This window comes from Zea mays, chromosome 1 (genome assembly GCF_902167145.1).
Source record: "Zea mays cultivar B73 chromosome 1, Zm-B73-REFERENCE-NAM-5.0, whole genome shotgun sequence".
Classification (NCBI taxonomy): domain Eukaryota; kingdom Viridiplantae; phylum Streptophyta; class Magnoliopsida; order Poales; family Poaceae; genus Zea; species Zea mays.
Window position 1 is genome coordinate 21,559,675 of NC_050096.1, and position 25,961 is coordinate 21,585,635.

The 25,961-nt window shown below is 43.7% G+C and overlaps 1 pseudogene; it reads right to left on the bottom strand.

Moving 5' to 3' along the window:
* Nucleotides 1–7,271: 7,271 nt before the first annotated feature.
* On the bottom strand, nucleotides 7,272–8,783 carry LOC109940784 (uncharacterized; annotated as a pseudogene).
* Between the last annotated feature and the right edge of the window lie 17,178 nt (nucleotides 8,784–25,961).

Sequence of the window (25,961 nt, forward strand, 5' to 3'; positions counted from 1 at the left end):
GTTGTGGACCCAGAATAGTCGCCTAAGATTAGGGCGAGCCGTGGCTTGGTCCCACACACAGCACTTCTACCACGCGACTAAGGGATAGCCGCGTGGGTTCTTTGTCTTTGTACAGTAGCAGGGGGTACCCTAGTTTCAGGGTACCGACAATATTGAAATATAATAATTTAGAGTTTAGATTATGTGTACTCACTTGATACATCACTTGGTTATGTGCATTGCAAGCCTCCATAAATTCGTGTTGTTGTCTCATCTCTTCATGCATCCTCATAATTTCCAACTCCTGCTCGTTCGGTCGATGAGAGCATGAGCTACGGGAAGACGAACCCGTCCTCTGAGATCTCACCGACGACGAGTCAATGAATCCGTCGAAGAGTGTGTATCTATAAGTGATTCAAAAATTGTGATTACTGCATAATCAATTTAGTGTCAACCATATAATTTCATAAGTTAGAGCTTACCGTCCATGCGCTTTGCCACCACCACTTGCGTACACCACCGAGGCATCCACCGGTTCATGGCGCCAGTCGAAGTCAGGGCCATGGCGACGAACCATCTCCTCCCCATATGCCGCCTATACATCATTCACAACCTTACAAATGCAAGAATTTCTATACTTTGAACGTTTGTACTTTTGGGCCAAAACTCACCAGCCGATCAGTGGATGTCTAGCTGCAGAGCTGGTCAGGGTTGTTAGGGTCTGGTCCTTTGTGGCCCTCCTGGTAGACCTCAATGTCACTAGGCTTTTGGCCACTCGTAGCTTCCTGTATAAACAAAAAACATTCATAAGCAATCGTACTTTTTGCTGATCGACATAGCTAGATCAAACTTACCATTCTTTTAGCTTTTCGGAGCATGTCGTCACCGCCAAACTTGTGGTTAGGATTGGTTCCTCGACATTGCCTGTGATGCACTAACACTTTCTGGAAGCCTTCGGAAGCCCAATATCAACACCAAGCATAATACGCATCAGGCACGGGCGCCATCCATGGAGCCATCACCTGCACACACAATGCTACATATTATATCAATCACAACAATCAATAAAAAGGGTAAAACAAATTGAATACTAACCTCACGATATTGATCCTCGGTCAAATATATCTTTGAGGACCCTTCCTTTTTATTCAAGGGGCCTGCTTCTTCCGGATGTTTTTGAAAATACAGGTTTGTAGCCTAAATTCTCGCATAGTATATGGCATCCTTCACCAGTTTCTTTGCATTGTTTTGGAACACACGTTCAGCGTGCCCCATGTAATCCTCTCCGTCAGGCAACCAATATCGAAGCTACAACATAAAGAATACAAATACAATGGTATAAGTCATAGAATTAAATATTAAGAAACATAACAAAAACAATGAAGAATTCATACCCAAAAGTCATTACGCACAAGTCCCTGTCTGTCGGTGTGGTTTCGTTCCTTTTTAAACTTGTACTCATCCCAGGTACTGACGAGCACCTCATCCTCGGTATCACCATTTGACACCTTCACTATACCAGGATAGTGAAGGCAGCAAAGAGAACCCAACGTAAGGTTAACCTGAGTGTGGTGTCCCTTGCCGTCAAAGGACAGGTCCTCCCAATTCCTGCATTACACAAAAACATTAACAATACACATAATAGTTATATGAGATAAGTTAATATATTACACTCACCGATCTCCATGTGGCATGATTAAGATCCTATCAGCCTCTCGCTCTATCGCGTGATGAGGCTTTACTGAGTGGCTTTTTCTTGAGCGACGTGTGTGTGTCGCTGAAGAGCCTCCTGAGCCATCATCCATCGAGTTGTCAGCCGGTTCGGCCTGTTGGCCCCACTGGTCCCACGCCTGTTGCTGCTCTCTCTAGTGGTCCCACTGGTCCCATGGCTGGTGATGCTACGCGGCCTGGTCCCATGTCGCATGCTCCACCTCCTCATTGTGCTGCTCAGCCTTATTGTGCTCCTCCTCCTCATTGTGCTGCTCATCCTGGTACATACAACTCAAGATTTATTTGTAAATATGTAAACAAATTTATTTGTACAAGATATGTTACCTCATCTCCATGTACAGCGCTCATCAGCTCTCGACGTCTGCTGCTGCTCAAAGAACTGCCCTGAAAAAGGCCTAGGCCCTTGAACAACCCTTTCACTGACTTCTTTGATTTTGGCGGCATCCTGCATCAAAAATAAGATATTATTCATTAGTGCATCAAAAATGACATAATCCTTAAAAAATAGAAACAAATGAAATAACAAAACAACTTTACTTGTTAAATATCATCAAAATCATGATCTATTTGTTCTCTTCTATGCAGAGGTCGCCATGTAACTTTTCTCCTAACAGGTTGTCTTCTCCGTCTCTCGGAAAAAGTTAAGTCGTTAACGTCTGCAACTAGTGAACCTAATGCCGGTGCAGGATCAATACAAAAACTAGTTGGCAACTCTTCTTCTTGAAACACCTCATCAACCTGCTCAAGGTGACCAATTTGATATTCGTCCTCACCAGGAGTGTATAGGCGTTCGCGGGGATTTACATTGTACACAACCCTCCATGTAGACAACTTTTTGCATGGATATGTCGAGAAATAAACTTGGTCTGCTTGATGGGCAAGGATATACGTGTCGTGTCCTTGAAGCAATTTTTTAGGTTGGATCTGTGTCATCCCAAATTCGGTCCTATAATACTTCGGGTCATACCATTTACACTCAAAGAAAACTAGCGCTAAAGGCTTATTTCTAGAAAATGTAATCTCGATTATATTTTTGATTTTCCCGTAATAGCAGGCTTCGTGTCCTTCCATGTCGGTTGCCCTAGTAACGACTCCACTATTTTGAGTGGCGGCCATAGGATGACTTGATTCGAAAATGCTTGAACGAAAGTGATATCCATTGACGTTGTAACATCCATAGCTTTTGGCAGTTACGCTTCGAATAGATAACTGATGTAAGTCATCATTTAAATTCATTTCTTCCCCAAACTGTCAATTATGCCACAAAGCATTAGCAAATTCTGTAATATTAGTTAACTAAAATTAGGTCTCGGAGCCACATAATTAAGACTTACACGGTCCCGAAGCCACATAATGAAATTAGGTCGCCCATGCATACCATCACGTCGCAATTTGTCTATGTCTCTCGCTGTTGGCCTACCGAGACACCTCATGTTTTGTTCATCAAACTCGCTGTCAAATATTATTGTATGACATGAGATATTTGATAACATAAACTAATTCACATATGAACAGTTTAAGGAAATAAGTCTTACACAAAGTATTTCTCCACCTCAGGTATATTCGTGAACATGTACAGTAAAGCAGACTTCCGTTCTTCCATAGTGAGGTGATATGCCTTGGGTGGACCAACGGCTTTGCCGTTTGCCTAAAAAATCAAAAGATCACTACACGGAGGCATCTCTCGTTCATCATCATGGTACCTTTTCTTTCGAGCAAATACATTATGTTCTTCTGCAAAGTAACAACTTGTGAAGTGTGCTACCTCCTTCAGTTTAAATTGTTCCGCAATACATCCTTCAACTCTTGCCTTATTGCCCACCATTGCTCTAAGCTTCTTTAATGCTCTTTCTATATGAAACATCCACCTGTACTGAACAAGACCATCGAACTTAGCCTCATATGGAAGATGTATAAAGAGATGCTGCATAGGATTGAAGAAACCCGGTGGAAATATTTTTTCCAATTTGCACAAAAGCACTGGTGCCTCTTTCTCCAGCTGTTCCATCACATCTCTTCTAATTTCTTTAGCACACAACTGTCTGTAGAAATAGCTAACTTTAGCTAACGTTTTCCACACAGCTTTGGAAATGTACCCACGAAACATTACAGGCATGAGCCTCTCCATAATTATGTGGAAGTCATGGCTCTTCAGTCCATTCATCTTCATTGTCTTCAAGTTCACAGATCTTCTAAAACCAGCAGCATAACCATCGGGGAATTTAATATCCTTCATCCACTTCATCACTTCTTTCTGTTGCTTAGGTTTCAGACAATAGTCAGCTTTTGGTTTGCCTCCGTTTTCTCTAAGCACTTGGGTTGGACAATCACATATCACTGCTAAGTCCATGCGTGCCTTGTCATTGTCTTTTGTTTTATCAGGGAAATCCATGCATGTATTTATGAGGGCTTGGCAAAAGTTACTCTCTTGATGCATGACGTCGATGTTGTGCATCAAAATCAATGACTTAGCATAAGGAAGCTCCCACAAGACACATATGTGAGTCCAGTTATGCTCCTCACCAAAACCTTGATACCTTTTCCCACTCTCGTCTAGGACAAGTTTCATATGCTCTTCTGTAATTTCTATCCCACTACATCGCTTGGGAGGTCCCTTCGTGACGATGGTGCCCTTCCTAAATTCCTTACTCTGCCTTCTCAAGGGGTGATTGAAGGGTAGAAAACATCTATGGCAATCAAAGTAACATATCTTGCCACTAGCACTAAGACGAAAAACAATCTGTATCTTTAGCACAATAAGGACACGTCAATCTACCATGCACGCTCCATCCAGGGAAAATACCATACGCCATAAAATCATGAACCGAGAACAGATATGCAACACGAAGATTGAATTTCTGCTTCTTGAAGCAGTCATAGGCTTCCACACCTTGCCATAGCTTCATTAACTCTTCAATCAGTGGTTGAAGCATCACATTGAGGCATACGCTAGGATGCTCAGGCCCAGGTATAACAATACATAGGAACATAAACTCATATTTCATGTAAAGAGCAGGTGGAAGATTGTACGGTATGGCAATGACAGGCCAACATGAATACGACGCAGCAGTCATATTGAACGACGTGAAACCATCAGTTGCCAAGCTGATACGAACGTTTCTTGCATCGCTGGCAAAATCTGGATCAAAGTTGTCAAGAGCCTTCCATGCATCACCATCTGACGGATGCACCATTAACCCATCTTGTCTGTATGTATAATCTTTATGCCACCTCATGTGCATAGCGGTCTTCCTCAAGAGAAACAAATGTTTCACTCTAGGAGTGAGAGGCATGTACCGAAGCTGTTTATGTGCAACCTTTGTCACCACCTTCTCCCCATCTTCATTTACAAGCTCCACGTACCACGACTTCCCACATTTTAAGCATTTATGCTCTCTGCCATGTTCCTTCCAAAAAAGCATACAATTGTCCTGGCAAACATCAATCTTCTCATACTCCATACCAAGACCTTCAAGCAATTTCTTGGACTAGTACATGTCTTTGGGCATCTTGTGACCCGTAGGAAGAACCTCGCTAATCAAATCCACAAGCTCCTTGTAACAATTAACTGAAAATACAAACTTGGACTTGATTGACATCAGCCGGGTCACGAATTCGAGGACGGTCACGTCAGTGTGCCCGTGAAGAGGCTCTTCTGACGCTTTGAGTAGGTCGAAGAACTTCTGAACCTTCGGTGTAGGTGAATCATGATGATCTGGTGCCAGTTCAGGCTGCAGATCCTCAAGCATCTGGTCCACCCTATCAACATCATCTTCAACGTCATCAACTTCTACTTCGGTTTCTCGTTCAACATCTTCACCATGAAGATACCAGACCTTATAGCCTGGCACGAAACCATGTGAGCACAGGTGTAGTGTGACCTGCCTCTTGGTGTGGCTCGTCATATTTATACATTTATTGCATGGACACCTAATATTATCTATTTGTGACAAAGCAGCTGCATGGTCTAGAAATATTTGCGTCTTGGCAAACCATTCACTTGTGTGACACCCACCCTTCTTGAAGCCTTCATACATCCATTCACGTCTATCACCCATTATTGTGGCTGTGTGTACGAGTAAAGAGTGTGTGTGAGACAATCACGTTTCTACACGTCACACATACATCTATAGGTAAGTAGTAAAACTATATATATACATAAATAATTATATATATACGTAAATAACATCAAATTTATCAATATCGAAACCTTCATACATCCTAATAATATAAGTTAAATCTAATCAATAAATAACATCAAATTTAACAATTCAATAGTATAAGTTAAATCTACTATAATAATAGAATTAATACTTACCTAACATCAAGCCACACATGTGATATTAAATTAACTCTAATCACACTCTAATCACATGTGTTATTAAACTAATACTAATAACATGAAAGTTAACTCCCGTCGGCCATAAAAAATCAGCAAAAATAAACATGTACACACATATTTAACAATCACACTCGCATGCATTAACATATTTAACTCACGTGGGTGTCGTAGTCGCTTCAGAGAGGCGGTCGGGGGCGGAGGTGGCGCTTGGGCGCGGCAGCGGCGCTCGAGGAGGCGGTCGGAGGCAGCGACGACGCTCCGGGAGGCGTTTGGGGGCGGCGGCGGCCCTTGTGGCGGCAGCGGCGGTTGTGGGTGCGGTGGGAGGCGCGGGGGGGTGGCGGCGGTGTTGGTGGTATGGGCGCGGCGGGGACAGGTGGGGGCGGGCACGACGAGGTGGACGGGCGGGCGAGGCGGCTGGGACGGGCGGGCACAACGGCGCGGCGGGGACGGGCGTGGCACGGCGGCGGCGACGGGCGGGCGTGGCAGGGACCGATGGGCACGGCGGCTGTGGTGGCCGGTGGGCGCGGCGGCTATGCTGGCCGGCGTGTAAGGCGGCGGCGACAGTTTGAGAGGAAAGACAGAAATGAGCCCGCACGGGGTGCCCGCGGCGTTCATAAACCTTTAATCCCTGTCGGCCAGAGCATAGGCCGACGGGAATAAGCTAATCCCTGTCGGCTTTTGTAAGAGCCAACGAGAGTTAACTTATTCCCGTCGGCCTGTATCTGGGCCGACGGGAGTTAACTTAAGGCCCGTCGGCTGGGAGGTAGCCGACAGGAGTTAGTTAACTCTCGTCAGCTTTTTCTCTGGCCGACGGGAATTAATTCGGCCGACGGGAATCATCAGGATTCCTGTAGTGCATGCATCATGTTTGAGGCGGTTGTTGTATTCCATGGTAAGATGTTTTCTACCCTTATGGGGCTCTCCTGCCCAGCCTTTATATTTCAAGGAGCACCAGTGGTTACATGACAGGCATAGAGTTGGTTACCAAGTTGGAGTCATGATCGAGTTAGTCCCAAGTTATCCATGAATCGAACTCTATCTTCGTAAGTGTATTCTTCCTTATCTTTTTATCTTTGTCTTATCATCTCCTACTCCGATAAGATTATTTCAATGTTTGTGCTTCTAAAATACTGCTAGTGGTAGGCCTTCTCTTGGTCTTGATTGCTAAGTCCCCGAGCTCGTGGCCGAGCCCATGGGTCCATCTATACATGTATCCTCCTTATAGCTTGGTATGGATACCTATCAACCTATGGTACTTATTATCAACAATAGCCCCCTCCCGAGTCTCATTTGAACTGCTATCATTACATGTGCCATCATCTGAACTGCTATCACATAATTCAACATGTACTGGGCTACCTTCTGAAGAATCTGACTCAACATCGTCCTCAATTTCTTCCTTAATATCCACAAGTCCTGCCTTTTTTCTTCTTACTCTCTTGTATTAAAATCAAGCTCCTCTTTAATGTGGACACTTCTCCATCCATTCCTAACTCATCCATGAGAACTCTAGATGAGATTGAGGATTCAAGCTCATTGTCATCATACTCATCAAGAATAGGCGTAGACTCACTCCTTGAGTTGCATAACCAATCCATGGTTGGGTTACCTTCATCATACATAGAAACATCTATCATGACACTATATGGATCTAACTCAGTATCTTTGAAGACTTGCATTTCTTGAAGACTTTGCATGTCATTCTCGAAATGTTTGATGCGTAATTTTAAATTGTAGTGGACATAAACCAACTTGTGGACCTTCTCATAACCCAAGTGATTTCTCAGTTTGGTATGGACCAATACAAATGTGCTCCAGTTTCGCTCGCACCCACACTAGAGGATAAACATTGTGAAACAATATGACGAGCAAGCATGTGTAGTTCTTTGTGCTCTCCTCCATATGCACTCCACCATTTGGCTACAAAAAATGAACAAGGACCATTAAATAAGAGTACTAAAAATCATAAGGCCACCACCAAAGAGGCATAATAATGATTCAAGCAAAAACATGCACTCACGCGTCCATTAGTTGCTGAACATTTGGCTCCCTCCACTGCAAATAGTCCTCTTTTTTCACAAAAAAGCATATTGCTCAATCACAGCAGATGCAATCTTAGATGAGCTTGCAAGCTTCTTAAGAGGCAATGTAACTGCATGTCTAGTAGATTGTTTTCTCACAAGCTTAGACATATATAATGTTTTAGGATCAAGTGCACAAGCTAGAGAAAGAAGCAAGATTATTATTAGAAACAAATTCAACAAAAAAGAACATAAATTGAACAATTCTCATTACATCCCTTACCTGCAACAATGAGAGTATCATCAAGTATATATTTTAGTCTCTTCTTGATCACTCCAACTATTCTATCGAGAAGATCTTTCTCTTTACTTAAATTACCACGTATTTAACCCATGGTTGTCATCATCTTTGGAAGAAATCCAACTATAGTTGCATTTTTTTGTTGATTGGCATAGCGAAGTACAATATAAATTGGTGTGATAGCTTTCAACACCAAATCCATGTCACTCCACCATATCCTATTTGTCAAACAATCATAAGTAAATGCATGATCTTCTTCATCTTTCCATGCTCTAATTTTCCAATCATTAGACACCATCCATTCCATAAACTTATCTTGTCTATCCTAGAAGCTCAGAAGGAAGATAAAAACAGTGCTGAACCTAGTGGCATTCCACCTAATCAACTCTCCACCAATTTTCTCCCTCATCATAGCATCAATCATGCAAGTCTAGTTTGTTGATTAGCAGAACAACTTGCAGACCAACTACCACTAGAACAACCAATGACTCTCTCCTCATCATATTCCCTTAGTGACTCTCTCAATGCCATATGTATTTGATCTTCTTCATCTAGAGGAATTCTTGCTTTACTCAAAGTTTGTAATCCTTTATTTGATTCTGTAATCTCTCGCTCAGCATAGAGTTTAATGTCATTGTTTTGCCTACTCCTTATTCTCCGAACAACCACTTCATTAGTCAATATTGCCTTAACATCAAGTGGAATATTAATATATGCAGCCACATTTCTAGGCAATCCTCCCAAATGCTCTCTTAGACAGGTCGCACCTGCACCCTTGATATGACTAGTGCAATAATTACAACTAAAACCATTTCCATAAGGCTCACCATGGATCTATGGTCTCTCAATGCCTCCTTTTAATTTCACACACTTCCCTACAGTGTAAGACCACAATATTTTAAAAGTGCACTAGTATCATACCATAAACAATGGTATTTTTTATTGACCATCATATAAAAACACACTAACATGTACCTACCATTTTGAGTGACCGCCTCAACAGTGTTTTCAAGCATTGTGCTCATACAAGCAACGTCGCTTGATGATGCTCCAATGACACCCTTTCCTTTGCAATGGTAATCTCCTTGTTCATCTATCCCGGTTGCATTTGAACGCCCTCTAGGATATGCATCATCTTCCTCGACCTCAAATGCCATGTGTTTCTACAATCATCTCAAATAATTTGTTAGGGTACGAGTGGATAGGCGATGAGCACCGCTCCCGGCACTCAATCTCCTCTCATGAAGCACTTAGAATTTGCCGGTGCATTAGGGTTTACACGACGTGATCTGTAACACCCGAAATTCTATCTTGGATATTTTTAAGGGAAACCATAAAAAAGGTTTTTTAAAAAGATTTTTTTTAAGGAATTTTCTTATCCACGAAATTATTCTCCTAAAAATAAATAAATGGTAATATTATACCCTAATTATTCAAAGCTAGAATTGAATCTTGAAACTATGATTGGAATATGAAATTTAGAAAAGAAATGACAAGAAGTTATTTGTTTTTAAAGTGAGAGAATTATTCCTTTCATGGACTATGCATTCTAAAACATTAATGAATAAATAAATATTAATGTGCATGACATGCTGATTGTTTGGTGCATGCTATATTTGTGAATAAAAAACCAGACTGAACTTGACTTGAATTTGAAATTTAGAAATTAGAAAATAAATAATAAAAATAAAAAGGTGAAGAAGAAAAGGACTTTTACCTGCTCTTGGGCCAGAACTTACACGCCTGCCCAATGCAAATCCCTTTCGGCCTTTCAGTCGCCCTCGGCCTATGACGACCAGTTAGCCCAAATGGGCATTACAACATGCCAGCCCACATCTCCTATCTGTATATTACATGTGGGGCTCGCTCCACATCCACGTCGCTCGCCGTATTGAGTCACTATAGGTGGACTCGCCGTGTCGGACTCATCCTCATCCTCGATTTGTTCTGTGCGTGCACCATGGAGGCCGCCTGGAATCGCGGCCCCAGTCCCATATTGCCTCACCCAGACTCCCGAGAGGGATATAAATCTAGAACCCTTGAGCTCCTCGCCATCAATCCGAGTCATCGGAGGCGTCTGAAACTCAGCCATCGTTGTGAACGCGCAAAGTGATTAGAGATCGGCTGATGTCATGGATTCACGTTGCTATCACCGTCGGGGCCTCATAGGTAGGCCATGGAGCGGCGACGGGAGCTAGGGAAGGTGCAAGGGCAATTCATCGGGCGCGAGGGACCGTAGAACGGTGGCAATTGCTCGCCGGACTTCACAATCTGCCATCGTTCGTGGACAGCGCGCTACCACCTCAAACACCGATGTGAGCTTCCACTGTGTGGTTCGCTTTTGTGTCTGCTTCATGTAGAGGCGATCGGATTGTGTTTTGGGGCTATGGTACACGGGATAAAACAACCTCTGGCCATGACGTCGCCACGCAGTGCTCTGCGTCACCGTGCTAGGCCTTAGGAGGGGAGGGTGATGGCCTAGATGCCATCAATTTCGGATGGGCGATCAAGATTAAGTGTGCATAATGATCGGGCAGATTCAATCTGTGTCGTTGGATTTGGGACTTGTGATCGGGAATCATGGGCGGATGTGACGCGTTCCTGGCTGTCAATTTTAGATCCTGTGGCAATCGTCGGATGGAGTCAGTGATCTAATTAGTGCCATTGAGATTAATTGGACGACTCAACTTCAAGTGTACCCCTTCGCCTTGCTATTTTGTTAAAGAGTCCCTGAAGTTTCACAGAATTAACTCGCCATCCACACAAGTGGAAATATCATCGTAGTTTAGTCCAAATTCTTATAAACTCGACCCTGAGCTTTTCAGAATTTGTATTCGTCTTCCAACTTCCTTCATGAATAAAAGAAAAATCCGAGAAATTGATTTATAGCATTAAAACAATTCAATAAACTTATTAAAAACCACAGCTTCTCCATTTTAACTTTGATTTTAGTGATTCTCGAACCTACAACCTCATAGCGACGCGTAGAATATTATTGTGGTTTGTTTTCATCTTTGTTGTAATGTTATTTTTTACCTATTACATGTCTATCTACATGTAGTGCTACGCATAGAAGTGAGGTGACGAGGAATCTGAAGCCCAATTATTGGGAAGCACCAGAGTACCTGGAATCGCAAGTATAAAGCAAGTTGTGTCCTTGATCACTTTCTTTGACCTAATAATGTTCTGCTAATCATTATGGCACTATTAGGTTAAGCTAATGGGACCTAATAGGTTACCTAGTTTGTTTACCCTACACCTTGAAAACAAATGAACTATTGAGTAGTCTTGCTATGGCTCTACCTGGTTTTGGGATTGATGCTATATATATGATTTATGATCATGTTCCAATATGATTTATTATTGTTGGTTCACTCTCATGCATGATAAGATAACTTTGTTTAATTGGAACATGGAGCGACCGCCCGAGAAAACAGTGCTACCACAAGGGTGGTATGGGACGCTATTGACTGACTAATTAGGAAAGCTAGTGGAGGACTACTGAAAGTCGCCTAGAGGGGGGGTGAATAGGGCGAAACTGAAATTCACAAAATTAATCACAACTACAAGTCGGGTTAGCATTAGAAATTAAAACTAGTCCGAGAGAGAGGGTGTAAAACAAATTGCAAGCGAATAAAGAGTGTGACACATGGATTTGTTTTACCGAGGTTCGGTTCTTGCAAACCTACTCCCCGTTGAGGTGGTCACGAAGACCGGGTCTCTTTCAACCCTTTCCCTCTCTCAAACGGTCCCTCGGACCGAGTGAGCTTCTTCTTCTCAAACAATTGGAACACAAAGTTCCCGCAAGGACCACCACACAATTGGTGTCTCTTGCCTCAATTTACAAGTGAGTTTGATCTCAAGAAATATTGAGAAAGAAAAGAAGCAATCCAAGCGCAAGAGCTCAAAAGAACACAACAAATCTCTCTCACTAGTCACTAAGGCTTTGTGTGGAATTTGGAGAGGATTTGATCACTTGAATGTGTCTAGAATTGAATGCTAGAGCTCTTGTAAGTGGTTGGAAGTTGGAAAACTTGGATGACTTGAATGTGGGGTGGTTGGGGGTATTTATAACCCCAACTACCAAACTAGTCGTTTGGTGGAGGCTGTCAGTCGCATGATGCACCGGACAGTTCGGTGCACACCGGACAGTGTCCGGTGCGCCAGCCACGTCACCAGGCCGTTGGGTTCCGACCGTTGGAGCTCTGACTGCTGGGCCCGCCTGGATGTCCGGTGGCACACCGGACATGCACTGTAGAGTGTCCAGTGCGCCACATCGCGCGTGCCTGACTTCTGCGCGCTCTGGCGCGCATTTAATGCTTCTGCAGGTGACCGTTGGCGCGAAGTAGTCGTTGCTCCGCTGGCTCACCGGACAGTCCGGTGTACACCGGACATGTCCGGTGAATTATAGCGGAGCGAATTCCCGAGGCTGGCGAGTTCCAGAGTTGCTCTCCCTTGGGGCACCGGACACTGTCCGGTGTACACCAGACAGTCCGGTGAATTATAGTGGAGCGCCTCTGGATTTTCCCGAAGGTGAGGAGTTCAGCGTGAAGTCCCCTGGTGCACCGGACAGTCCGGTGCGCCAGACCAGGGCACACTTCGGTTATCCCTTTGCTCTCTTTGTTGAACCCAATACTTGGTCTTTTTATTGGCTAAGTGTGTACCTTTGACACCTGTATAACTTATACACTAGAGCAAACTAGTTAGTCCAATTATTTGTGTTGGGCAATTCAACCACCAAAATCAATTAGGAAAATAGGTGTAAGCCTAATTCCCTTTCAATCTCCCCCTTTTTGGTGATTGATGCCAACACAAACCAAAGCAAGTATAGAAGTGCATAATTGAACCAGTTTGCATAATGTAAGTGCAAAGGTTGCTTGGAATTGAGCCAATATACATACTTATAAGATACGCATGGATTGTTTCTTCATTTCTAACATTTTGGACCACGCTTGCACCACATGTTTTGTTTTTGCAAATTATTTTGTAAATCCTTTTCAAGGTTCTTTTGCAAATAGTCAAAGGTAAATGAATAAGATTTTGCACAGCATTTTCAAGATTTGAAATTTTCTCCCCCTGTTTCAAATGCTTTTCCTTTGACTAAACAAAACTCCCCCTTAATAAATTCTCCTCTTAGTGATCAAGAAGGTTTTGATATATCAATTTTGAAATACTACTTTCTTCCCCTTTGGAACATAGTAAAATATCAATTTGAAATTTCCAATTGAAAATCATTTTAAAATGAGGTGGTGGTGCGGTCCTTTTGCTTTGGGCTAATACTTTCTCCCCCTTTGGCATAAATCGCCAAAAACGGAGTCATTAGAGCCCTTTACAACTACTTTCTCCTCTTTGGCATATAAAATACGAATGAAGATTATACCAAAGACGGAGTCCTTTTGCTTGGAACTCATGCTTTCTCCCCCAAAGATGGAGAGTTGCTTGGAGCGACGGCGAAGGATGAGTTACGGAGTGGAAGTCTTTGTCTTTGCCGAAGACTCCAATTCCCTTTCAATACACCTATGACTTGGTTTGAAATAGACTTGAAAACACATTAGTCATAGCATATGAAAGAGACATGATCAAAAGTGTATGAATGAGCTATGTGTGCAAATCAACAAAAGAAGTTCCTAGAATCAAGAATATTTAGCTCATGCCTAAGTTTGTTAAAGGTTTGTTCATCAAGAGGCTTGGTAAAGATATCGGCTAATTGATCTTTAGTATTAATGTATAAAATCTCGATATCTCCCTTTTGTTGGTGATCCCTTAAAAAGTGATACCGAATGGCTATGTGTTTAGTGCGGCTATGCTCGACGGGATTATCCACCATTTTGATTGCACTCTCATTATCACATAGAAGAGGAACTTTGGTTAATTTGTAACCATAGTCCCTAAGGGTTTGCCTCATCCAAAGCAATTGTGCGCAACAATGCCCTGCGGCAATGTACTCGGCTTCGGCGGTAGAAAGAGCTACGGAATTTTGCTTCTTTGAAGCCCAAGACACCAAGGATCTTCCCAAGAACTGGCAAGTCCCCGATGTGCTCTTTCTATTAATTTTACACCCTGCCCAATCGGCATCTGAATAACCAATTAAATCAAAAGTGGATCCCCTAGGATACCAAAGCCCAAACTTAGGAGTATAAACTAAATATCTCAAGATTCGTTTTACGGCCGTAAGGTGAGCTTCCTTAGGGTCGGCTTGGAATCTTGCACACATGCATACGGAAAGCATAATATCCGGTCGAGATGCACATAAATAAAGTAAGGAGCCTATCATCGACCGGTATACCTTTTGATCCACGGACTTACCTTCCGTGTCGAGGTCGAGATGCCCATTGGTTCCCATGGGTGTCTTGATGGGTTTGGCATCCTTCATTCCAAACTTATTTAGAATATCTTGAGTATACTTCGTTTGGCTTAAGAAGGTGCCCTCTTGGAGTTGCTTCACTTGAAATCCTAAGAAATATTTCAACTCCCCCATCATAGACATCTCGAACTTTTGTGTCATGATCCTACTAAACTCTTCACATGTAGACTCGTTAGTAGACCCAAATATAATATCATCAACATAAATTTGGCATACAAACAAGTCATTTTCAAGAGTTTTAGTGAATAAAGTAGGATCGGCCTTGCCAACTTTGAATCCATTAGTGATAAGGAAATCCCTAAGGCATTCATACCATGCTCTTGGGGCTTGCTTGAGCCCATAAAGCGCCTTAGAGAGTTTATACACATGATTAGGGTACTCACTATCTTCAAAGCCGGGAGGTTGCTCAACATAGACCTCTTCCTTGATTGGTCCATTGAGGAAGGCACTTTTCACGTCCATTTGGTAAAGCTTAAAGCCATGGTAAGTAGCATAGGCCAATAATATACGAATTGACTCAAGCCTAGCTATGGGTGCATAGGTTTCACCGAAATCCAAACCTTCGACTTGGGAGTATCCCTTGGCCACAAGTCGGGCTTTGTTCCTTGTCACCACACCATGCTCATCTTGCTTGTTGCGGAACACCCATTTGGTTCCTACAACATTTTGATTAGGACGTGGAACTAAATGCCATACCTCATTCCTAGTGAAGTTGTTGAGCTCCTCTTGCATCGCCACCACCCAATCCGAATCTTGAAGTGCTTATTCTACCTTGTGTGGCTCAATAGAGGAAACAAAAGAGTAATGCTCACAAAAATGTGCAACACGAGATCTAGTGGTTACCCCCTTATGAATGTCGCCGAGGATGGTGTCGACGGGGTGATCTCATTGGATTGCTTGGTGGACTCTTGGGTGTGGCGGCCTTTGCTCTTCATCCTCCTTGTCTTGATCATTTGCATCTCCCCCTTGATCATTGTCGTCATCTTGAGGTGGCTCATCTCTTTGATCTTCTCCTTCATCAACTTGAGCCTCATCCTCATTTTGAGTTGGTGGAGATGCTTGCGTGGAGGAGGATGGTTGATCTTGAGCACTTGGAGGCTCTTCGGATTGCTTAGGACACACATCCCCAATGGACATGTTCCTTAGCGCGATGCACGGAGCCTCTTCATCACCTATCTCATCAATATCAACTTGCTCTACTTGAGAGCCGTTAGTCTCATCAAACACAACGTCACAAGAAACTTCAACTTGTCCAGTGGACTTGTTAAAGACTCTATATGCCCTTGTGTTTGAATCATATCCTAGTAAAAAGCCTTCTACAGTCTTAGGAGCAAATTTAGATTTTCTACCTCTTTTAATAAGAATGAAGCATTTGTTACCAAAGACTCTAAAATATGAAATGTTGGGCTTTCTACCGGTTAGGAGTTCGTATGATGTCTTCTTGAGGATTCAGTGTAGATATAACCGGTTGATGGCGTAGCAGGCGGTGTTGACCGCCTCGGCCCAAAACCGATCCGAAGTCTTGTACTCATCAAGCATGGTTCTTGCCATGTCCAATAGAGTTCTATTCTTCCTCTCCACTACACCATTTTGTTGTGGCGTGTAGGGAGAAGAGAACTCATGCTTGATGCCCTCCTCCTCAAGGAAGCCTTCAATTTGAGAGTTATTGAACTTCGTCCCGTTGTCGCTTCTAATTTTCTTGATCCTTAAGCCGAACTCGTTTTGAGCCCGTCTCAAGAATCCCTTTAATGTCTCTTGGGTATGAGATTTTTCCTGTAAAAAGAATACCCAAGTGAAGCGAGAATAATCATCCACAATTACAAGACAATACTTACTCCCGCCGATGCTAATGTAAGCAATTGGGCCGAATAAATCCATGTGGAGTAGCTCAAGCGGCCTGTCGGTCGTCATGATGTTCTTGTGTGGATGATGAATGCCAACTTGCTTCCCTGCTTGGCATGCGCTACAAATCCTGTCTTTCTCAAAATGAACATTTGTTAATCCTAAAATGTGCTCTCCCTTTATAAGCTTATGAAGATTCTTCATCCCAACATGTGTTAGTTGGCGATGCCAGAGCCAACCCATGTTAGTCTTAGCAATTAAGCAAGTGTCGAGTTCAGCTCTATCAAAATCTACCAAGTATAGCTGACCCTCTAACACTCCCTTAAATGCTACTGAATCATCACTTCTTCTAAAGACAGTGACACCTACATCAGTAAAAAGACAGTTGTAGCCCATTTTGCATAATTGAGAAACGGAAAGCAAATTGTAATCTAATGAATCTACAAGAAAAACATTGGAAATAGAGTGGTCAGGAGATATAGCAATTTTACCCAATCCTTTGACCAAACCTTGATTTCCATCCCCGAATGTGATAGCTCGTTGGGGATCTTGGTTTTTCTCGTAGGAGGAGAACATTTTCTTCTCCCCTGTCATGTGGTTTGTGCACCCGCTGTCGATGATCCAACTTGAGCCCCCGGATGCATAAACCTACAAAACATGTTTAGTTCTTGACTTTAGGTACCCATATGGTTTTGGGTCCTTTGGCATTAGATACAAGAACTTTGGGTACCCAAACACAAGTCTTTGACCCCTTGTGCTTGCCCCCAACATATTTGACAACTACTTTGCCGGATTTATTAGTTAAAACATAAGATGCATCAAAAGTTTTAAATGAAATGCTATGTTCATTTGATGCACTAGGAGTTTTCTTCTTAGGCAACTTAGCACGGGTTGGTTGCCTAGAACTAGATATCTCACCCTTATACATAAAAGCATGATTAGGGCCAGAGTGAGACTTCCTAGAATGAATTCTCCTAATTTTGCTCTCAGGATAACCGGCAGGGTACAAAATGTAACCCTCGTTATCCTGAGGCATGGGAGCCTTGACCTTAACAAAATTAGACAATTTCTTAGGAGGGGCATTAATTTTGACATTGCCTCCCTGTTGGAAGCCAATGCCATCCTTAATGCCAGGGCGTCTCCCACTATAGAGCATGCTTCTAGCAAATTTAAATTTTTCATTTTCTAAGTCATGCTCGGCAATTTTAGCATTTAATTTTGCTATATGATCATTTTGTTGTTTAATTAAAGCCATGTGATCATGAATAGCATTAATATCAACATCTCTACATCTAGTACAAATAGAAGTGTGCTCAACGGTAGATGTAGAGGGTTTGCAAGATTTTAATTCTACAACCTTAGCATGCAATATATCATTTTTACTTCTAAGGTCGGAAATGGTAGCATTGCAAACATCAAAATCTTTAGCCTTAGCAATCAATTTTTCATTTTTGTCTCTAAGGTTAGCAAGAGAAATGTTCAAATCTTCAATCTTAGCAAGCAAATCATCATTATCATTTCTAAGATTGGGAATTGAAACATTACAAGCATTTAAATCAACCTTAGCTAATAAATTAGCATTTTCATTTCTAAGGTTGTCTATTGTCTCATGGCAAGTGCTTAGCTCACTAGATAGTTTTTCACATTTCTCTACTTCTAGAGCATAAGCATTTTTCACCTTAACATGCTTCTTGTTTTCTTTAATAAGAAAGTCCTCTTGGGAGTCCAAGAGATCATCCTTTTCATGGATAGCACTAATTAATTCATTTAATTTCTCTTTTTGTTGCATGTTTAAGTTGGCAAAAAGAGTACGCAAATTATCTTCCTCATCACTAGCATTATCATCGCTAGAGGATTCATATCTAGTGGAGGATTTAGATTTAACCTTTTTCTTTTTGCCGTCTTTTGCCATAAGGCACTTGTGGCCGACGTTGGGGAAGAGGAGTCCCTTGGTGACGGCGATGTTGGTGACGTCCTCGTCGGAGGAGGAGTCGCTAGAGCTTTCGTCGGAGTCCCACTCGCGACAAACATGGGCATCGCCGCCCTTCTTCTTGTAGTACCTCTTCTTCTCCTTTCTTATTCCCTTCTTGTCGTCGCCCCTGTCACTGTCACTAGAAATAGGACATTTTGCTATAAGGTGACCAGGCTTACCACACTTGTAGCAAACCTTCTTGGAGCGGGGCTTGTAATCTTTCCCCCTCCTTTGCTTGATGATTTGGCGGAAGCTCTTGATGACGAGCGCCATTTCCTCATTGTCGAGCTTGGAGGCATCGATGGGTGTTCTACTCGGTGTAGACTCCTCCTTCTTCTCCTCCGTCGCTTTGAATGCGACCGGTTGAGCTTCGGACGTGGAGGGGCCGTCAAGCTCGTTGATCTTCCGTGAGCCCTTGATCATAAACTCAAAGCTCACAAAATTCCCAATTACTTCCTCGGGAGTCATTAGTGTATATCTAGGGTTGCCACGAATTAATTGTACTTGAGTAGGGTTAAGGAAAATAAGTGATCTTAGAATAACCTTAACCATCTCGTGGTCATCCCATTTCTTGCTCCCGAGGTTGCACACTTGATTCACCAAGGTTTTGAGCCGGTTGTACATTTCTTGTGGCTCCTCCCCTTGGCGAAGACGGAAGCGACCGAGCTCCCCCTCAATCGTTTCCCGCTTGGTGATTTTGGTGAGTTCATCACCCTCGTGCGCGGTTTTGAGCACGTCCCAAACTTCCTTGGTGCTCTTCAATCCTTGCACCTTGTTGTACTCCTCCCTACTTAGAGAGGCGAGGAGTATGGTTGTGGCTTGGGAGTTGAAGTGCTCGATTTGGGCCACCTCGTCCTCGTCATAATCCTCATCCCCTACGGATGGTACCTGTGCTCCAAACTCAACAACATTCCATATACTTTTGTGGAGTGAGGTTAGATGAAATTTCATTAAATCACTCCACCTAGCATAATCTTCATTGTCAAAGGTTGGCGGTTTGCCTAATGGAACAGAAAGTAATGGAGTATGTCTAGAAGTACGAGGATAGTGCAAGGGGATCTTACTAAACTTCTTGCGCTCATGGCGCTTAGAAGTTACGGAGGGCGTGTCGGAGCCAGAGGTAGATGGCGATGAGGTGTCGGTCTCATAGTAGACCACCTTCCTCATCTTCTTTTTCTTGTCCCCGCTCTGATGCGACTTGTGGGAAGAAGCTTTCTTCTCCTTCCCTTTTCCCTTTTTGCGGGACTCTTCCGATGAAGCCTTCCCGTGGCTTGTAGTGGGCTTTTCGCCGGTCTCCATCTCCTTTTTGGCGTGATCTCCCGACATCACTTCAAGCGGTTAGGCTCTAATGAAGCACCAGGCTTTGATACTGAAAGGGAATTAGGCTTACACCTAGTTCCTAAATAATTTTGGTGGTTGAATTGCCCAACACAAATATTGGACTGACTAGTTTGCTCTAGTGTATAAGTTATACAGGTGCAAAAGGTTCACATCTAGCCAATAAAAAGATCAAGTGTTGGATTCAATAAAGGAGCGAAAGGGCAACCGAGGGCCCCCTGGTCTGGCGCACCGGACTGTCCGGTGTGCCACCGGACAGTGAACAGTACCTGTCCGGTGCACCAGGGAACCCAGACTCACACTCTTCACCCTCGGGATTTCTCGGAAGCCAGCGCGCTATAATTCACCGGACTGTCCGGTGTGCACCGGACATGTCCGGTGCTCCAAGGAAGCTCGGCCTCCGGAACTCGCCAGCCTCGGGTTCGCGCGGCAGCCGCTCCGCTAAAATTCACCGGACTGTCCGGTGTGCACCGGACTGTCCGGTGTGCCAGCGGAGCAACGGCTCCCTGCGGAGCCAACGGCTCCCTGCGGCGCATTAAATGCGCGCGCAGCGCGCGCAGACGTCAGGGCTGCCCATACCGGTGCACCGGACATCAAACAGTGCATGTCCGGTGTGCACCGGACACCCAGGCGGGCCCACAAGTCAGAAGCTCCAACGGCTAGAATCCAACGGCAACGCTGACGTGGCAGGGGCACCGGACTGTCCGGTGTGCACCGGACTGTCCGGTGCGCCATCGAACAGAAGGCTCCAGCCAACGGTCAAGTTTGGTGGTTGGGGCTATAAATACCCCAACCACCCCACATTCATTGCCATCCAAGTTTTCCAACTTCTAACCACTTACAAGAGCTAGGCATTCAATTCTAGACACATTCAAAGAGATCAAATCCTCTCCAATTCCACACAAAACCCTAGTGACTAGAGAGAGTGATTTGTCGTGTTCATTTGAGCTCTTGCGCTTGGATCGCATTCTTTCTTTCTCTTTTGCTCTTGTGATCAACACTCAATTGTAACCGAGGCAAGAGGCACCAATTGTGTGGTGGCCCTTGCGGGGAAGTTTTGTTCCCGGTTGATTGAGAAGAAGGAAAGCTCACTCGGTCCGAGGGACCGTTTGAGAGAGGGAAGGGTTGAAAGAGACCCGGCCTTTGTGGCCTCCTCAACGGGGAGTAGGTTTGCAAGAACCGAACCTCGGTAAAACAAATCCACGTGTCACTCTCCTTATTTGCTTGCGATTTGTTTTGCGCCCTCTCTTGCGGACTCATTTATTATTACTAACGCTAACTCCGGCTTGTAGTTGTGATTATTTTTGTAAATTTCAGTTTCGCCCTATTCACCCCCCCCCTCTAGGCGACTATCAATTGGTATCAGAGCCCGGTGCTTCATTAGAGCCTAACCGCTCGAAGTGATGTCGGGAGATCACGCCAAGAAGGAGATGGAGACCGGCGACGACAAGCCCACTACAAGCCAAGGGAGCACTTCATCTTCATCGGAAGAGTCCCGCACCAAGAAAAGAGAGAAGAAGAAGAAATCCTCCAAGCGGAAGGAGAAAAGATCTTCCTCTTCTCACCATAAGGAGAAGAAGGAAAAATCTTCTCACAAGCCGCATCGGAGTGGGGACAAGCACAAAAGGATGAGGAAGGTGGTCTTCTACGAGACCGACACTTCATCGACCTCCACCTCCGGCTCCGACGCGGCGTCCGTCACTTCTAAACGCCAAGAGTGTAAGAAGTATAGTAAGATCCCCCTACGCTACCCTCGCATTCCTAAACATACACCTTTACTTTCCGTCCCATTAGGCAAACCACCAACTTTTAATGGTGAAGATTATGCTATGTGGAGTAATTTGATGCGATTCCATCTAACCTCTCTCCACAAAAGATTATGGGATGTTGTTGAGTATGGTGTACAGGTACCATCCGTAGGGGATGAGGACTACGACACGGACGAAGTGGCCCAAATCGAGCACTTCAACTCTCAAGCCACAACCATTCTCCTTGCCTCTTTAAGCAAGGAGGAATACAACAAAGTACAGGGGTTGAAGAACGCCAAGGAGATTTGGGACCTACTCAAGACGGCGCATGAGGGTGATGAACTCACCAAGATCACCAAGCGGGAAACGATCGAGGGGGAGCTCGGTCGCTTCCGTCTTCGCCAAGGGGAGGAGCCACAAGACATGTACAACCGGCTCAAGACCTTGGTGAACCAAGTGCGCAACCTCGGGAGCACAAAATGGGATGACCACGAAGTGGTTAAGGTTATTCTGAGAGCCCTTATTTTCCTTAACCCTACTCAAGTACAATTAATTCGTGGCAATCCTAGATATACACAAATGACCCCCGAGGAAGTCATCGGGAATTTTGTTAGTTTTGAATGCATGATTAAGGGCTCCAAGAAGATCAACGAGCTTGATGAGCCTTCCACATCCGAGGCGCAACCCGTGGCCTTCAAGGCAACGGAGGAGAAGAAGGAGGAGTCTACACCAAGTAGACAACCAATTGACGCCTCCAAGCTCGACAACGAGGAGATGGCCCTAATCATCAAAAGCTTCCGGCAAATCCTCAAGCAACGGAAGGGGAAGGACTACAAATCCCGTTCCAAGAAGGTTTGCTACAAGTGTGGTAAGCCCGGTCACTTTATTGCTAAATGTCCATTATCAAGTGACAGTGACAGGGACAACGACAAGAAGGGCAAGAGGAAGGAGAAGAAGAAGTACTACAAGAAGAAGGGCGGCGATGCCCATGTTTGTCGGGAGTGGGACTCCGACGAAAGCTCAAGCGACTCCTCCGACGACGAGGACGCCGCCAACATCGCCGTCACCAAAGGCCTCCTCTTCCCCAACGTCGGCCACAAGTGCCTCATGGCCAAGGACGGCAAAAAGAAGGTAAAATCAAAGTCCTCCACTAAATATGAAACATCTAGTGATGAGGATGATAAAAATGAGGAGGATAACTTGCGTATTCTTTTTGCCAACCTTAACATGGAACAAAAAGAAAAATTAAATGAGCTAATTAGTGCTATCCATGAAAAGGATGATCTCTTGGACTCCCAAGAGGATTTCCTAATCAAGGAAAATAAGAAACATGTTAAGGTTAAAAATGCTTATGCTCTAGAAAGAGAAAAATGTGAAAAATTATCTAGTGAGCTAAGCACTTGCCATGAGATTTTAGACAACCTTAGAAATAAAAATGCAAATTTGTTGGCTAAGGTTGATACTCATATTTGCATTGATCCTAGAAATGATGATGTTGATTTGCTTGCTAGGATTGATGAATTGAATGCTTCCATCGCTAGCCTTAGAAATGAGAATGAGAAATTAATTGCTAAGGCTAAGGATTTTGATGTTTGCAATACTACTATTTCTGACCTTAGAACTAAGAATGATTTGTTGCATGCTAAGGTTATTGAATTAAAGTCTTGCAAACCCTCTACATCTACTATTGAGCATGTGTCCATTTGCACTAGATGTAGAGATATTAATGTTGATGCTATCCATGATCACCTTGCCTTAATTAAAAAACAAAATGATCACATAGCACAACTTAATGCTAAAATTAGAGAGCATGACTTAGAAAATGAAAAATTTAAATTGGCTAGAAGCATGCTCTATAATGGGAGACGCCCGGGCATTAAGGACGGCATTGGCTTTCAAAGGGGAGACAATGTCAAAATTAATGCCCCTCCTAAGAACTTGTCTAACTTTGTTAAGGGCAAGGCTCCCATGGCTCAGGATAACGAGGGTTACATTTTGTACCCTGCCGGGTATCCTGAGAATAAGATTAAGAAAATTCATTCTAGGAAGTCTCACTCTGGCCCTAATTATGCTTTTATGTATAAGGGTGAGACATCTAGATCTAGGCAACCAACCCATGCCAAGTTGCCTAGAAAGAAAACTATTAATGCATCAAATGATCATGCCATTTCATTTAAAACTTTTGATGCATCTTATGTGTTGACTAGCAAATCTGGCAAGGTAGTTGCCAAAATTGTTGGGGGCAAACACAAGGGCTCCAAGACTTGTGTTTGGGTACCCAAAGTTCTTGTATCTAATGCTAAAGGACCCAAAACCGTTTGGGTACCTAAAACAAAGAACTAAACTTGTTTTGTAGGTTTATGCATCCGGGGGCTCAAGTTGGATACTCGACAGCGGGTGCACAAACCATATGACAGGGGAGAAAAGGATGTTCTCCTCCTATGAGAAAAACAAAGATCCCCAACGAGCGATTACATTCGGGGATGGGAACCAAGGTTTGGTCAAAGGTTTGGGTAAAATTGCTATTTCACCTGACCATTCCATTTCCAATGTTTTTCTTGTTGATTCATTAGATTACAACTTGCTTTCTGTTTCCCAATTATGTCAAATGGGCTACAACTGTCTTTTTACTGATATAGGTGTCACTGTCTTTAGAAGAAGTGATGATTCAATAGCATTTAAAGGTGTGTTAGAGGGTCAGCTATACTTAGTAGATTTTGATAAAGCTGAGCTCGACACATGTTTAATTGCTAAGACTAACATGAGTTGGCTCTGGCACCGCCGACTAGCCCATGTTGGGATGAAGAATCTTCATAAGCTTCTAAAGGGAGAGCACATTTTAGGACTAACCAATGTTCATTTTGAGAAAGACAGGATTTGTAGCGCATGCCAAGCAGGGAAGCAAGTTGGCACTCATCATCCACACAAGAACATAATGACGACTGACAGGCCACTGGAGCTCCTACACATGGATCTATTCGGCCCGATCGCTTACATAAGCATCGGCGGGAGTAAGTACTGTCTAGTTATTGTGGATGATTATTCTCGCTTCACTTGGGTATTCTTTTTACAGGAAAAATCTCAAACCCAAGACACCTTAAAAGGATTCTTAAGACGGGCTCAAAATGAGTTTGGCTTAAGGATCAAGAAAATAAGAAGTGACAACGGAACGGAGTTCAAGAACTCTCAAATTGAAGGCTTCCTTGAGGAGGAGGGCATCAAGCATGAGTTCTCTTCTCCCTACACGCCACAACAAAATGGTGTAGTGGAGAGGAAGAATCGAACTCTATTGGACATGGCAAGAACCATGCTTGATGAGTACAAGACACCGGACCGGTTTTGGGCCGAAGCGGTCAACACCGCCTGCTACGCCATCAACCGGTTATATCTTCACCGAATCCTCAAGAAGACATCCTACGAACTCCTAACCGGTAAAAAGCCCAACATTTCATACTTTAGAGTTTTTGGTAGCAAATGCTTTATTCTTGTTAAAAGAGGTAGAAAATCTAAATTTGCACCTAAAACTGTAGAAGGCTTTTTACTAGGATATGACTCAAACACAAGGGCATATAGAGTCTTTAACAAGTCCACTGGACTAGTTGAAGTCTCTTGTGACGTTGTGTTTGATGAAACTAACGGCTCTCAAGTAGAGCAAGTTGATCTTGATGAGATAGGTGAAGAACAGGCTCCATGCATCGCGCTAAGGAACATGTCTATCGGGGATGTGTGTCCTAAGGAATCCGAAGAGCCTCCAAGTACACAAGATCAACCATCCTCCTCCATGCAAGCATCTCCACCAACTCAAAATGAGGATGAGGCTCAAAATGATGAAGAGCAAAATCAAGAAGATGAGCCACCTCAAGATGACGGCAATGATCAAGGGGGAGATGCAAATGATCAAGAAAAGGAGGATGAGGAAGAACCAAGACCGCCACACCCAAGAGTCCACCAAGCAATTCAACGAGATCACCCCGTCGACACCATCCTCGGCGATATTCATAAGGGGGTAACTACTAGATCTCGGGTTGCACATTTTTGCGAACATTACTCCTTTGTTTCCTCTATTGAGCCACACAGGATAGAGGAAGCTCTCCAAGATTCGGATTGGGTGGTGGCAATGCAAGAGGAGCTCAACAATTTCACGAGGAACGAGGTATGGCATTTAGTTCCACGTCCTAACCAAAATGTTGTAGGAACCAAATGGGTCTTCCGCAACAAGCAAGATGAGCATGGTGTGGTGACAAGGAACAAAGCTCGACTCGTAGCCAAAGGGTATTCACAAGTCGAAGGTTTGGATTTCGGTGAAACCTATGCACCTGTAGC